The sequence below is a fragment of the Sander vitreus genome, chromosome 19, assembly GCF_031162955.1.
Source record: "Sander vitreus isolate 19-12246 chromosome 19, sanVit1, whole genome shotgun sequence".
Classification (NCBI taxonomy): Eukaryota; Metazoa; Chordata; class Actinopteri; order Perciformes; family Percidae; genus Sander; species Sander vitreus.
This window is the reverse complement of record NC_135873.1, coordinates 1,727,966-1,739,450: the sequence shown is the minus strand read 5'-3', so window position 1 is coordinate 1,739,450 and position 11,485 is coordinate 1,727,966. Positions and strand designations below refer to the sequence as shown.

General features: G+C 40.8%; 1 protein-coding gene across 8 annotated transcripts in view; it reads left to right on the top strand.

The window, feature by feature from the left end:
* dysf (dysferlin, limb girdle muscular dystrophy 2B (autosomal recessive)) overlaps window positions 1-4,460 on the top strand; it is a 115,748-nt gene extending 111,288 nt beyond the window's left edge. For all 8 annotated transcript variants that reach the window (XM_078276215.1, XM_078276211.1, XM_078276217.1 and 5 more), the window contains one exon: window positions 1-4,460. This exon is cut by the window's left edge and continues 622 nt beyond it. The gene's annotated coding sequence lies outside the window, so the exon portion shown is untranslated.
* The last annotated feature ends 7,025 nt before the right edge of the window (window positions 4,461-11,485 follow it).

Below are 11,485 nucleotides of genomic sequence, written 5' to 3'. Positions count from 1 at the left end.
AGGCGGAAACAGAATCAAAGCTTGTGATGTCGTTGTCTGATCTTTTTTTTTTTTCTTTTTTTTTTTGAACCGCCTGCTGGTTCCAGGCAGCGGTGACTGAACGCCTTCAAACTGTCCAACTCTCATCGCTCCATTCAATCTTTATGAAGAAGAACCTCAAATACAGACGGGACTTTTACTCTCTTTGACGCGTTACAGTATGCTTCGCTGCAACGCATGCTGCCTTCGAGTGCAATCAGAAAACCAAGATGTATTGTTGAAAACGTATTGTTAAATGTACTACTTCAGCTATTCTTTATTGTCCTATGCGCGCTTCCTCAGCAGTTTAAAAAAATGGTGTTTAAAAAAATGAAAGCAATAACAATTAACACCTCAACCGTACATTTTTAACCTCCATGTTATATATTTGCTTCCTTTATTTCCTCTTCCTCCTCAGCATCATCTTCTTCCTTTTTCCCTCCCTTCACACTCTTTCTTCCTCTTCATTTCCTCCTTTTTCCTCAGCCCATACTTCTTCCTCCTCTTCTACCCAGTCTCATTTCTTCCCTTTTTCCTCCTGTTCTCCCTCCTTCCTTTTTTATCCTTCTCCTTTCCTTTGCTTCCCCTCTTTTTCCTTCTCCCCTTCACGTTCCTTCTTCCTCATCACTTCCTCCCTCTCCTCCTTTTTCCTCCACCTCCACTAACTTTTCCGACTGTTCTTCCTCCTCTCTTCCCCAGTCTCATTTTCCTCCTGTTTTCTCTCCTTCCTTTTCGTTGTCCTCGTCTCCTTTGCTTCTTCCCCTCTTCTTTTTCTTCTTCATCCTCGCTCTTCTCTTACAACTTATTTCCTCTTTTCCCTTTGCGTCTCCCCTCAGCCTTCTTCCTCCTTTGCATCCTCCTGAATCTCATGGTGTTCTTCCTCCTCTTCTTCGTCTTCCGTCTCCTTCCTTTCTCCGTATTCCCCCCCTCCATCTTCCAGCACAGCTCAGGGTTTAGCGGGTTAAGTCGGGGATTTACTCTTGTTAATCTAGAGGTTTGAGCTATGTTATGTTTTTAGATGGATGATGTACGCAGATAAGAACACACACACACACTCGCACACACACACACACTCACACAGAAGAACACAAAGTCTGAACACTAAGGTTAGAGGAGAGGAACTAATCCACGCAGATCCTACGGGATTTCCTGAAGTACGTGTTTGTAAGTTTATATATATATATTTGTGTGTGTGTGTGTGTGTGTGTGTGTGTGTGTGTGTGTGTGTGTGTGTGTGTGTGTGTGTTGAGGTTTTTGGATCCTTAAATAGCCCCCGTTGACTTAAGCAAATAGAAATATTTAACTCCACTCTCTTATTATCTATTCTTCTTTCTTTTTTTTTTTTTTGCATCTTCACAGTGGTTTCTTCTAAAGTCCAAAGGTTGGGTGGGATCACATGTTCGGTTAGTTTGCTTTTTGGTCCTCACCAGAGTGGAAAAGTTGACTTTGTCCCATTTGATTCGTTTTGGGTTCACACCGGCCAATTACGAGCCAACCAGGCCTTGTAAACAAAAAGTCGCACAGACTGACAAGCACCTCATTTACTGGACCGGGTTTTTGGTCGTCCTGCCAGGTCAGAGAGGGATTAACTCCAGCTCCGCTACCCTCAGCATAAATCACACTAATTAACCTTTGAAAATCGCTTAACAACACATCAGTCCAGACTTTTGCTCCAGTTTTAATCCAGTTAGTTCTGCTCGCCTTTCCAAACACGAGGGACTTGCTCTCTATCAGATGTTAACATTTGTCTCCGTGTACCCGTAAACTCGGGCAGTGTGAGATGTTTCCTTCAGAGTTTCGATCCCGTTCCTAAGAACTAAGAAACCACTGTGCATTTTGCTTGGAGGCGGCGTAGTGTCAGAGACCCATTAACGTTGACGTAGTTCAGATGGCTTCGTTCACACACACGTAATGAAAAGACCGAATGCTTCTAAGAATGTCAGGAGAAAAAGAAAAAAACATAGTTGTTTAGGTGCATTTTATTCATTTTGCAGGACACTAAAATCAGTTTTAAACTGAGTTCTTGTGTAAAGAAATCCACAGCCTCCGCTTTCATTTCACTGTCAGTATTGTTAGTGTTAGTGTTTTAGGTATTTAGCTGTTTTCAGGGTTGTCATTCTTTGGTTCAGGTTACCTCTCTGTCTGTCTGTTTCTTCCAAGTGTTTACAATTTAAAAACAATTACCTTGAAGTTTGAATGAAGAATAAATGTTATCGCCCGCGTCTGTCCTGCTGAAAAGGCGTCTTTAGACAAAACTAAAATCATAGGTGTCTTCTTCTTCTTCACTCTAGATGATACAAACAGGGGACAGTTTGAATTGGTTCAGCTTGGTTAAAACATTTACACGCTGAAAGCCAGCTGACTGAATACACCAGATACCTGTGAAGAGGCAGACAAGATCCTTTTATTTAGATTGATGTTGTTTGCCTGGACAGATTTTAAAGTGTTACTTGTGTTAGTATCTTGAAATAGCATTATATATTTGAAAACACTTTAAACGTCTTGCTGTGGGGGCGACCGCTAGCTCACCCCGTGTAGGCCGAGTCCTTTGCAGCAGGTTCGAATCCGACCTGCTGCCCTTTGCTGCGTGTCATCCCCCATCTCTCTCCCACCTTTCCTGTCTATCCACTGTCACTCTGAAATAAAGGGGAAAAAGTAGCAAAAAAATTATCTTAAAATAAAAAAAAATAAAAAACATTTTGCTGTAAATCCACGAGCCTCAAAATGAAAAAAAAACAAACACTTTAGTTGACAATCCTGCTGCCATTTTCAGGGAAAGTGCTCTTGATTAGTTTACTGTGTTACTGGTTTGCAAGATACCTTTATACCCTACGTTGTCTTTAAAACATTTAAAGCATTGTTTTCTCCTGATGTTATTCCTGTCAGTAAATGCAACGTGCCTTTAGCTTTGCTGCCTTGACACACGGTAACACTGACTCGTGCCACAAACAATTCAAATGCTGGTTTTCTTTTTTTAATTAGCTTTGACTTCCAGTTGCCTCTTTAAAACCGGCTGCTCTCTAAATGAACATCTACCTGAAACTACTTCATTTAAATGATCTGTTTGTTCAAAGGTAATGCACTGAATCAAACTGCTGCACTGATCTCTGATGGGTTGAAATGTTTTAGCCACCTTTTTACTGCTGGCCACGCCCCAATCTGTGATGTCACAATATGATACCATATGATATTTGACTGTATTTACGTGTCATGCCACTAAGTGGCCCATCCCACACAGTATTACATGACACCAATACAAAAGTAACTTCATCCACAGCTTCCGGTCCAATGTCCACACACAACATACTCTACTTTGCACAAAATAAAGAATGAAGAAAACATATCACAGCAGCCACAACACAATAGAATAATTATAATAATAATAAATAGAATAACCCAGAAATTGTCCAACTAGAACTAAACATTTCATACACTAAACAAAACTACAGACACAAAAAAAAAGAGAAAAAAAAGAATATGTCACTTCCAGACAGAGAATCATCATACATCGATACAAAGCAGCCTTCGTTTTAGCCCATGCTTGTTCTAAAAAGTCTGCAAATAAAAATGTCCGATAAGAAACTTTCCTTTCCTTTTCTTTTAATGACTCGTCATTTTGGAAAATACGCTCGTTGGCTTTCTTTCAGAAAGTTAGATAAGAGGCACCACTTTCGTGTCTTTACACTCAATATTAAGCTTAGTTAGCTTAGCATAAAGACTGGAAACAGGTAGAAACAGCTAGCATGGCTCTGTTGATACAAAAACTCACTAACTAACCAGAGGAGACTCCAGGAAGTCACTGCACGCGGCCAAGAAATAGTCCGCCACATAAGTTGCTGTTTTTGCGTATGGAGTTAAACAAATGAGATGTATTGTGTTAATTATTGAGCTTTAGATGTGCTGGGTGATGGATTTCGTTACAGTCTCGGACAGATTTCACAAAACAATGAACTACTTCTTCTAATGTATAGTCCATCTGACTTAAAAATCTCCAAATGCTGTTTTATATGTGCAAAAATGCATTTTTCGCTAATCTTAGAGTTGTTTATTTGAACCCTTAAAGTTGCACTGAATTATGGAAGCAGAAACAAAGACACATCCCCATCTTTCTGTTATTCCTGTTGATAAAACAATACTTTACTGGATGTACACTGCACTACACTTCAGTTTTAAAGGCACTAAACAATAACATGTAGGGACTGGGAAACAAAAACTGGTTTCAAATTTTCCTGAACAGCACCGTGAATCTCAGATCCTCTTTATGTTGTTATTGTAAAACATGACTGACAGCATCGGTGATATTGTGTTGTATTCTGGGAGAAACAGACTGAATGTATTCCAAAAAAATATCATGAATATTTTACTCCATATCCACAAACAGCAATACCGTGTGCACTGCATTATGTCGGTATTATCAATAAAACTGCATTTCTTCTTCTTCACCAGTGCAGACTGTTTCTTTATGTCACATGCATGTATTAGTAGGTGTACCACTTCCTCTGTGCTGAGTTCAAACACTGCAGTATCTGGATGTTTTACAGCTCCATGGCAATAGTTGAAATTAAAGTTAAAGTGTAAGATTATGCTGCTTATACCATGGCTACTTAACAGCGAAGTCTTTCTTTAAAACGTTAAAGCTTTAGTGCGTAACTTTTTGATATTAATGAACGTCCGTTCCGCCAAATGAGTTGCTACAAAGCTAATTAAGACTATCAGCTCCACACAACTCTCTCTGTATTTCTCAGTAGGACTATGTTCAGAAGATTGGGGAGTCCGGCGACTTTCGCACGCGGAAACTGGAGTGAAGATAATGACCTCTTCTGAAGAGTCCATCATGTTTTTTTTAATCCTCTGTGTCCTCCTTGGCTACTAGTAACTGCATGGAGTGGGAGGGGGGCATGGTGCGCGGTCACGAACACTTGTATCATGTGGACGTGCCGACAGTTTTGTCGTCATTACTTAGAATTCCTCATGGGGGCGACAGAAACGCTTTAACGTAGCGTTGTGTTTTCCCGATCTAAAATAGAATAGAAATATAAGCGTTGCCTATTGATATTTCAATAAACTCTCTCTCGTTTCCTCCCTCCATCTGCTCCTTCCCTCCTTCCACTCATCCATCCCTCCTGATACCACATCACTCTGGTCCCGTCCTTCTCTTTTTCCTCTCCTTGTACGTCTCAAGTTCTCTCTTTTTCAGTCTTCCTCAGGGGTGTTGTTATGGTCAACATGAACTGCAGGTGAACCTCTGACCACTGTGTGTGTGTGTGTGTGTGTGTGCGCGCGCACGCACGTAAGTTTGTGTGTGCGTGCGTGCAGTGTGGGTGGGCTGTGGCGGTGGTCTGTCTTTGCGCTTCCATCTCTCTCTCATTTTCTTTGACCTTCACTGTCTTCCTCTTCCTCACCCTACTCTGACCTCCCTCTCCTCCTCCTCCTCCTCCTCCTCCTCCTCCCTCCATTTTTAACTCCTCCAGTATTTTGTATTCTTTGGCTGCGTTCACACTGCAGCCGAAAGGTTTTTTTCTTCTCTCTAAGATTGGATGGCTTTTGAACTGAAAAGCTGCGTTGTTGTTGTTGTTGCTGCTGCATTGAAAATGTCAATAAAACATCCAGAGACACGAAAGTTACTCTGATTTATTTGCATTTCTACAGTATCTGGGGTCATGGAGAAAAACATACATTGTGATTAAAAGGTTTGAACTCTCCTGTCACAGAGCTTGATGTGTCCAGTCAGATTCTCAGGAAAGTCCTCTTTACAAATAGATGTTATTGAGGACTACTCTATATCAGGGCTTATAGGTCCGGACCAAGTCCGCATCCGGACCTAACGGCAAGTCAACCCGGACCCAGCCCATAATGCCTTATGAAATACATTTTCTATTGATCAATACATTGTTAGAAAAATCGATAAAAATGTTGATAAGACATTGATAAGGGGACAAAAAAACGTCAAAAGGGGACAAAAATGTTGCAAAAAGTGCAGCAAAAAAAAAAAAGGAGGAAAACCACAGAATTTTCCGAATTATTCGAGGCTAGAAAAACTTATTTTTACGAATAAGAATACTGCTGTACTTTTACTGCATGGAGCTAAAAAAAAAACGGACCGAATGCTTTTTTGTTATTGCCTTTTGACCTTTGACCTAGAATAAAAATCAGATGCGGACCTTTGAGTGATGTGTTTGAGAACCCCTGCTCTATGATGGTTTTTGATGCTTTTAGGTTGTACAAAGTCCTTTTTACAAATAGTTGTTGTTTAGTTTTGTACATAGAGGACAAAACGCTGTACAATGTTCAACCAGACTGACAACTGAAAGAGACAAAGATCCCCCTGAGCAACAGTTGAACGAGCAGAAAAGAATTCAGCACTCATTGGTAAAAGAAACTGGAAGCTTAGCATCAAAATGTGTGGAAATTTGAAAAGGAACAGGTTCCTGTTTCTAGCCATCTCTGAAACGCCTCGCCAATATTGATTTTTTGGTTATACTTTACTTAAAGGTATCTACATAAGAGTGACATGACACTGTCATGAATGTGTCACAAACATTATAAATAAGTCATAAACGTTCATGACATAACGTTTCTTTTAGTAAGTGTCATTCAGTTTTTGTCATGACAAGTTAGGGTTAGGGTTAGGGTTCATGTGTCATGACTGTGTCATGTCACTCTTATGTAGATACCTTCAAGTAAAGTGTTACCCATTTTTCTTCATAAACATAACTTGAATCTAGGGCTGTGTATCGTTCTAAATTTTTCGATAGCGGTACTGATACCAATACTGTGACTTTGATATCGGTTCCTGAACGATTCCAATTTTATCCCAGGCCTACTTCCTACTCCCAGGATGTACTGTATATCTCAAAGGGCTTGAAGTGCCCATATTCTGAAAAATACACTTTTTCTGGGATTTGGGGTGTTATTTTGTGTCTGAAACTTTGAAAAAAAAAACTTCCATGCTGTTTTGAGTGAGATACGGTTTCTGAATGTGTCCTGCCTTCAGTCTCCGGGTGAGCTGTTCAAAATCTGCACGGCTTTCTACGTAACTAGCCGAGACGAGGGGCCTAGGGGGCTAACTGTTAGCATGCTAGCGCTAGCATGCTAGCTCGTTCTCAATGGCAAAACACTGCTACAACGCACACAAATTTCACCCTAATCTACAAAATAAATTGTATAGAACTACTTACATGTCCCTGTTCTGCAGGTATTCCACGCAAAGTTGGAAGTGCGCCCTCGTTTAGAAGAAGTCACCCGGCTAATCCTGCCTTGTACAGGCCGAAGTTGGAGAAACAGCTAGCTAGCTCATGTAATCCTTACCTAGCTACTGAGCATGTGCAACTGACAACAAAGATGTTACAGAAGTTGAGAGGTCTCACTCTGTAGCTAAAAGAGAGACCTGAACACAGGGTGAAAAGAGGAGCTGCAGCAATGGGCAGTACAACAAAAATATGGTGTTTTTTGAAAATTAAACCATGTAAACCTATTCTGATACAATATCAAGTTACAATTATGAACCAGAAAATGAGCATAATATGGCCACTTTAACAAAGAAAACAGGATGGTAATTCTCACAGATTGCTGCAATATAACAGCATGAGGATCACAGTCACGATGGGAACGATTGAAACGAAGGACGAGTACAGGAGACAGTTGGAGCACGTGTCAAACTCAAGGCCCAGGGGCCTCACAAATTCCGATCCAGCCCGCATATCAATTCTGGTTCACAATAAATCAGAAACTGTTCTTTTAAAACAACAAATACAAATTATTTGATGTATAAAAACCTGTACACTGTAGAAAATAAAATAAAACAGTTTCAAAATAAATTTAAAAAAAAGGTTCAAGCTCAAATAAAAACCGGATAAATTTGATCAAATAAGTCCATACATACCCTTCTCATCTCCGTGCGTGTCGTAACTCTGTCTGACGCCCCCACCGCTAGTCTGGTTAGCCCAGATCCTGGAGGTAACCGGCTCCATCTAGCCTACTGCTCCCAGTAAGTGACAAAATAACGCCAACATTATTCTTATTTACATGTTGTGATGAGTTTGCGCAGAGTTGGAGTAATATCACTCCGCCCAAGTAGCAGAAGTAGCAGTGCTTCGCCTTTCTGAGAATATAGTTCCCAGTATGTATACGGTTAGAAGATGGCTGTGTCTCATATGACCTTGTTATTTGTTCACGCTGTGACTTTACAAATCACAACATGTAAATAAGAAAATGTTGGCGTTATTTTGTCACTTATTGGGAGCAGTAGGCTAGATGGAGCCGGTTACCTCCAGGATCTGGGCTAACCAGACTAGCGGTGGGGGCGTCAGACAGAGTAACGACACGCTCGGAGATGAGAAGGGTATGTGTGGACTTATCTAACTCTGGGGGAAACAGTCAATAAGCTAAAGACACAATAAGTCGGCGTTTTCCTTTGAAAGAGATCTCTGACTCAGCTGAACCCTCATCACATTCACCTCTCCATCTCCAGCCTTTCCCTCCCTCCTCCTATCTTCTTTCTCCTCATCCCGTTGCCTCATCTCACTGCTATGTTAATCAGCCTGTTAATCAGACTGATGAAAAAAATGTGGTTTCCCTGAAAAAATGTTTTGTTTACAGCCAACGTACACAGGCGCGTTGTGCGACTGTGCGCGTGTTTAGGGCAGCTTTGAACATGGAGGGGTCAAAGTGCGCCTCATACAGTACACCAGACGTGATGGAAAATGACCGGAGGGGAGCCTGGCAAGCAGGATTCGAGTCGTTTCATTATCACCTCAAACACACACATGGAGCGGCGAGGAGGCCTGTAACATCAAACACTCGCAGCGAGTAAAACCACAGTAGCCCCATCTGTACCGGTGAGTCTATCCTTCACACTGCCAAAGTTCAGAGCGGTGATATCAGCTTACAAACACTCACACACAAACACACACAAACACACATATGCAGACATATCATATCAGCTTGCAAACTCTCACACACACACACACACACACACACACCCACACACACACGCAAATATATGATATCAGCTTTCAAACACTCACCGCACACACAAATACTCACATGTGTACAGATGTGCGTTAACAGCTTGCACTGACACCTCTGAGGCCGCCCAGAAACGCAAATCCCTTTTTTTACTGCCGTCCGTCAGTGAGTGCTTATGTTTACCATTTGGCGTCGAACTCGATCAAATTTAGGAAAATAAATAACTCCACTGTAGTTAAATTCAGCCATATGTTGGATAAGTATTCAGATTCTTAAGTAAAACTACCAATACCACATTGTGGAAATACTTTCCCCCTCGTTTGAGTGCAAAACAGCATCAGAGTCAACTGCTACCAATGATGGAAGAAGTGTTCAGATCCTTTACTTAACTAAATAGTTACTCACTACGTGCAATTCCTATTTGTGCATGCTTGTGTGTCGGGGTGGGGTGGGGGGGGGGTATTGTATGCACTTTGTGCAAAACAAAGTCTGATTGATTTGTAATGCTGAAATAGTCATTACATAGTTGCATGCCTGTTCTCATTTCTGAAGGTATGACGTATGGACGCCACTGTAAAGCTACTCAAGATGGGCTTCTCTCATGGTCAATCTATGGTTGATCACATGATGAATAAGTGTGGCCCTGATCTCATCATTGTTGGTATCCATTGTTCAAAACAGGTAATCTGACCTTTGACCTCTGTATAGGCCTATACTAAAGCAGTGATTGGTTGGTGTTCAGTTAAGCATAATGTTAGATTTTTGTGTCTTAGGTAGAGAATTGTGTGTAGTGTTTTTAAAAAAGTGTTTTTATGCAATTTGAAAACTGAGTGAAAGGCTGAGAAATAGCTTCTGGTTTTGGAGATTTGGTGTGTAGTTTTGCACTTTGAGTGAGAGGTTTCAAAAACTGTGAGACGAGCAGTTGGAAAAAACTGTATGTAAAAGTATGTAAGAATCATCAGGAAAATGTACTTAACCCTTGTGTTGTCGTCCCGTTGACCATGCAACTTAGTTTTTCTGGGTCCAAATTTTAAATAAAAACTTTTTGGTTGTCTTTTTCGACACTTTTGTTGCTTTTCCCAACGTTTTTGTCACTTTTTTCCGTTCCCTGCGCTTTTTGTCACTTTTTTCAACATTCTTTTATACGTTTTTTTCAAATGCTATAACATTGAATAAAACACCCAAATTCAATAAAAGTAGTGAATATGTCTGTTATTTTACTTGTGAAGAGCGTTGTATGGAACCATCCACGTTTTTTTTGTGACAATTTGGTTGAAAGAAAACCCAAATTTCTGATATAGAAATATATATATATATTGTTGGCTAGTTTCATTTATAATCAATCAATTTCAATCAATGTGTAAAGTAACTAGTAACTAAAGCTGTCAGATGAATGTAGTACAGTAAAAAGTACAATATTTCTCTCTGAGATGTAGCGGAGTAGAAGTAGAAAGTGGAATGAAAAGAAAACACTCAAGTAAAGTACAAGTACCTCAACATTTGTACCTAAGTACAGTACTTGAGTAAATGTACTTAGTACCGTTACGTTACAAAACTGACCATATTTTACATGTATTGTCAACAGTTTGTCTCCTGTGTGTGAGTACTGGTGTCGGTGCGACTGTGAGCGTCAGTGTGTCTCTGCAGTTGTTTGTTTTCTGTAGTCCATATACCACCAGCACACGGCTGTTAACTCCTTTTACACGCCATGCTCCTCTCATTAGTCCTTGTGTTAACTAGCAGTGAGGAATGCAGTTGAACAGCTCAGTGGAAAAAGCAGTATAATTTAACAAGATGCTAATCTCCAAATTGTTGAGGTGTTTAGTCACCGAGTGTGTAGCCACAGGCTGCAGCGTCTTCCAGAGCTCAGGTAGAGAGAGAGAGAGAGAGAGAGAGAGAGAGAGAGAGAGAGGGTGGTCTTGCTCTTTACCTCATCCTTTGGTACTTCTCAAACTCTTCTGGTTTGAGCAGCTGGCCCGGTGATGCGGTGGTTAGGGAATGTCTCATAACTGAAGATCAGAAGTTTGACACTGTTAAAGCTACAAATCAGCACCATAACATGCACATATGTGGGCGCCTGGGTAGCTCACCTGGTAGAGCGTGTGCCCATACACAGAGGTTTACTACCTCGACGCAGCGGCTGCAGGTTCGACTCTGACCTGTGGCCCTTTGCTGCATGTCATTCCCCCTCTTACTCCCACTTTCACATCTTCAGCTGCCCTATAAAAAAATAAAATGGCCTAAAATGCCACAAAAAACCCATATACATATATGGAAACTGGGCTAAATATGGCTGAAACATGAATGTTTTCTGACATTTAGGTTTTGTTCTGACCAGTCTTGTATGAAGTACTTGAAAGCAGAAAATAACTCTTCCCATTTGGGAATAAAAAAGTTCAGATTATTCTGACACCACATGAAAGCAGCACATCTCATTGGCTCCCTGTCATGTGACACATTTCCAGTCATGTGCCTTGAAAGCAGGAAGCTGTTCTCTTGC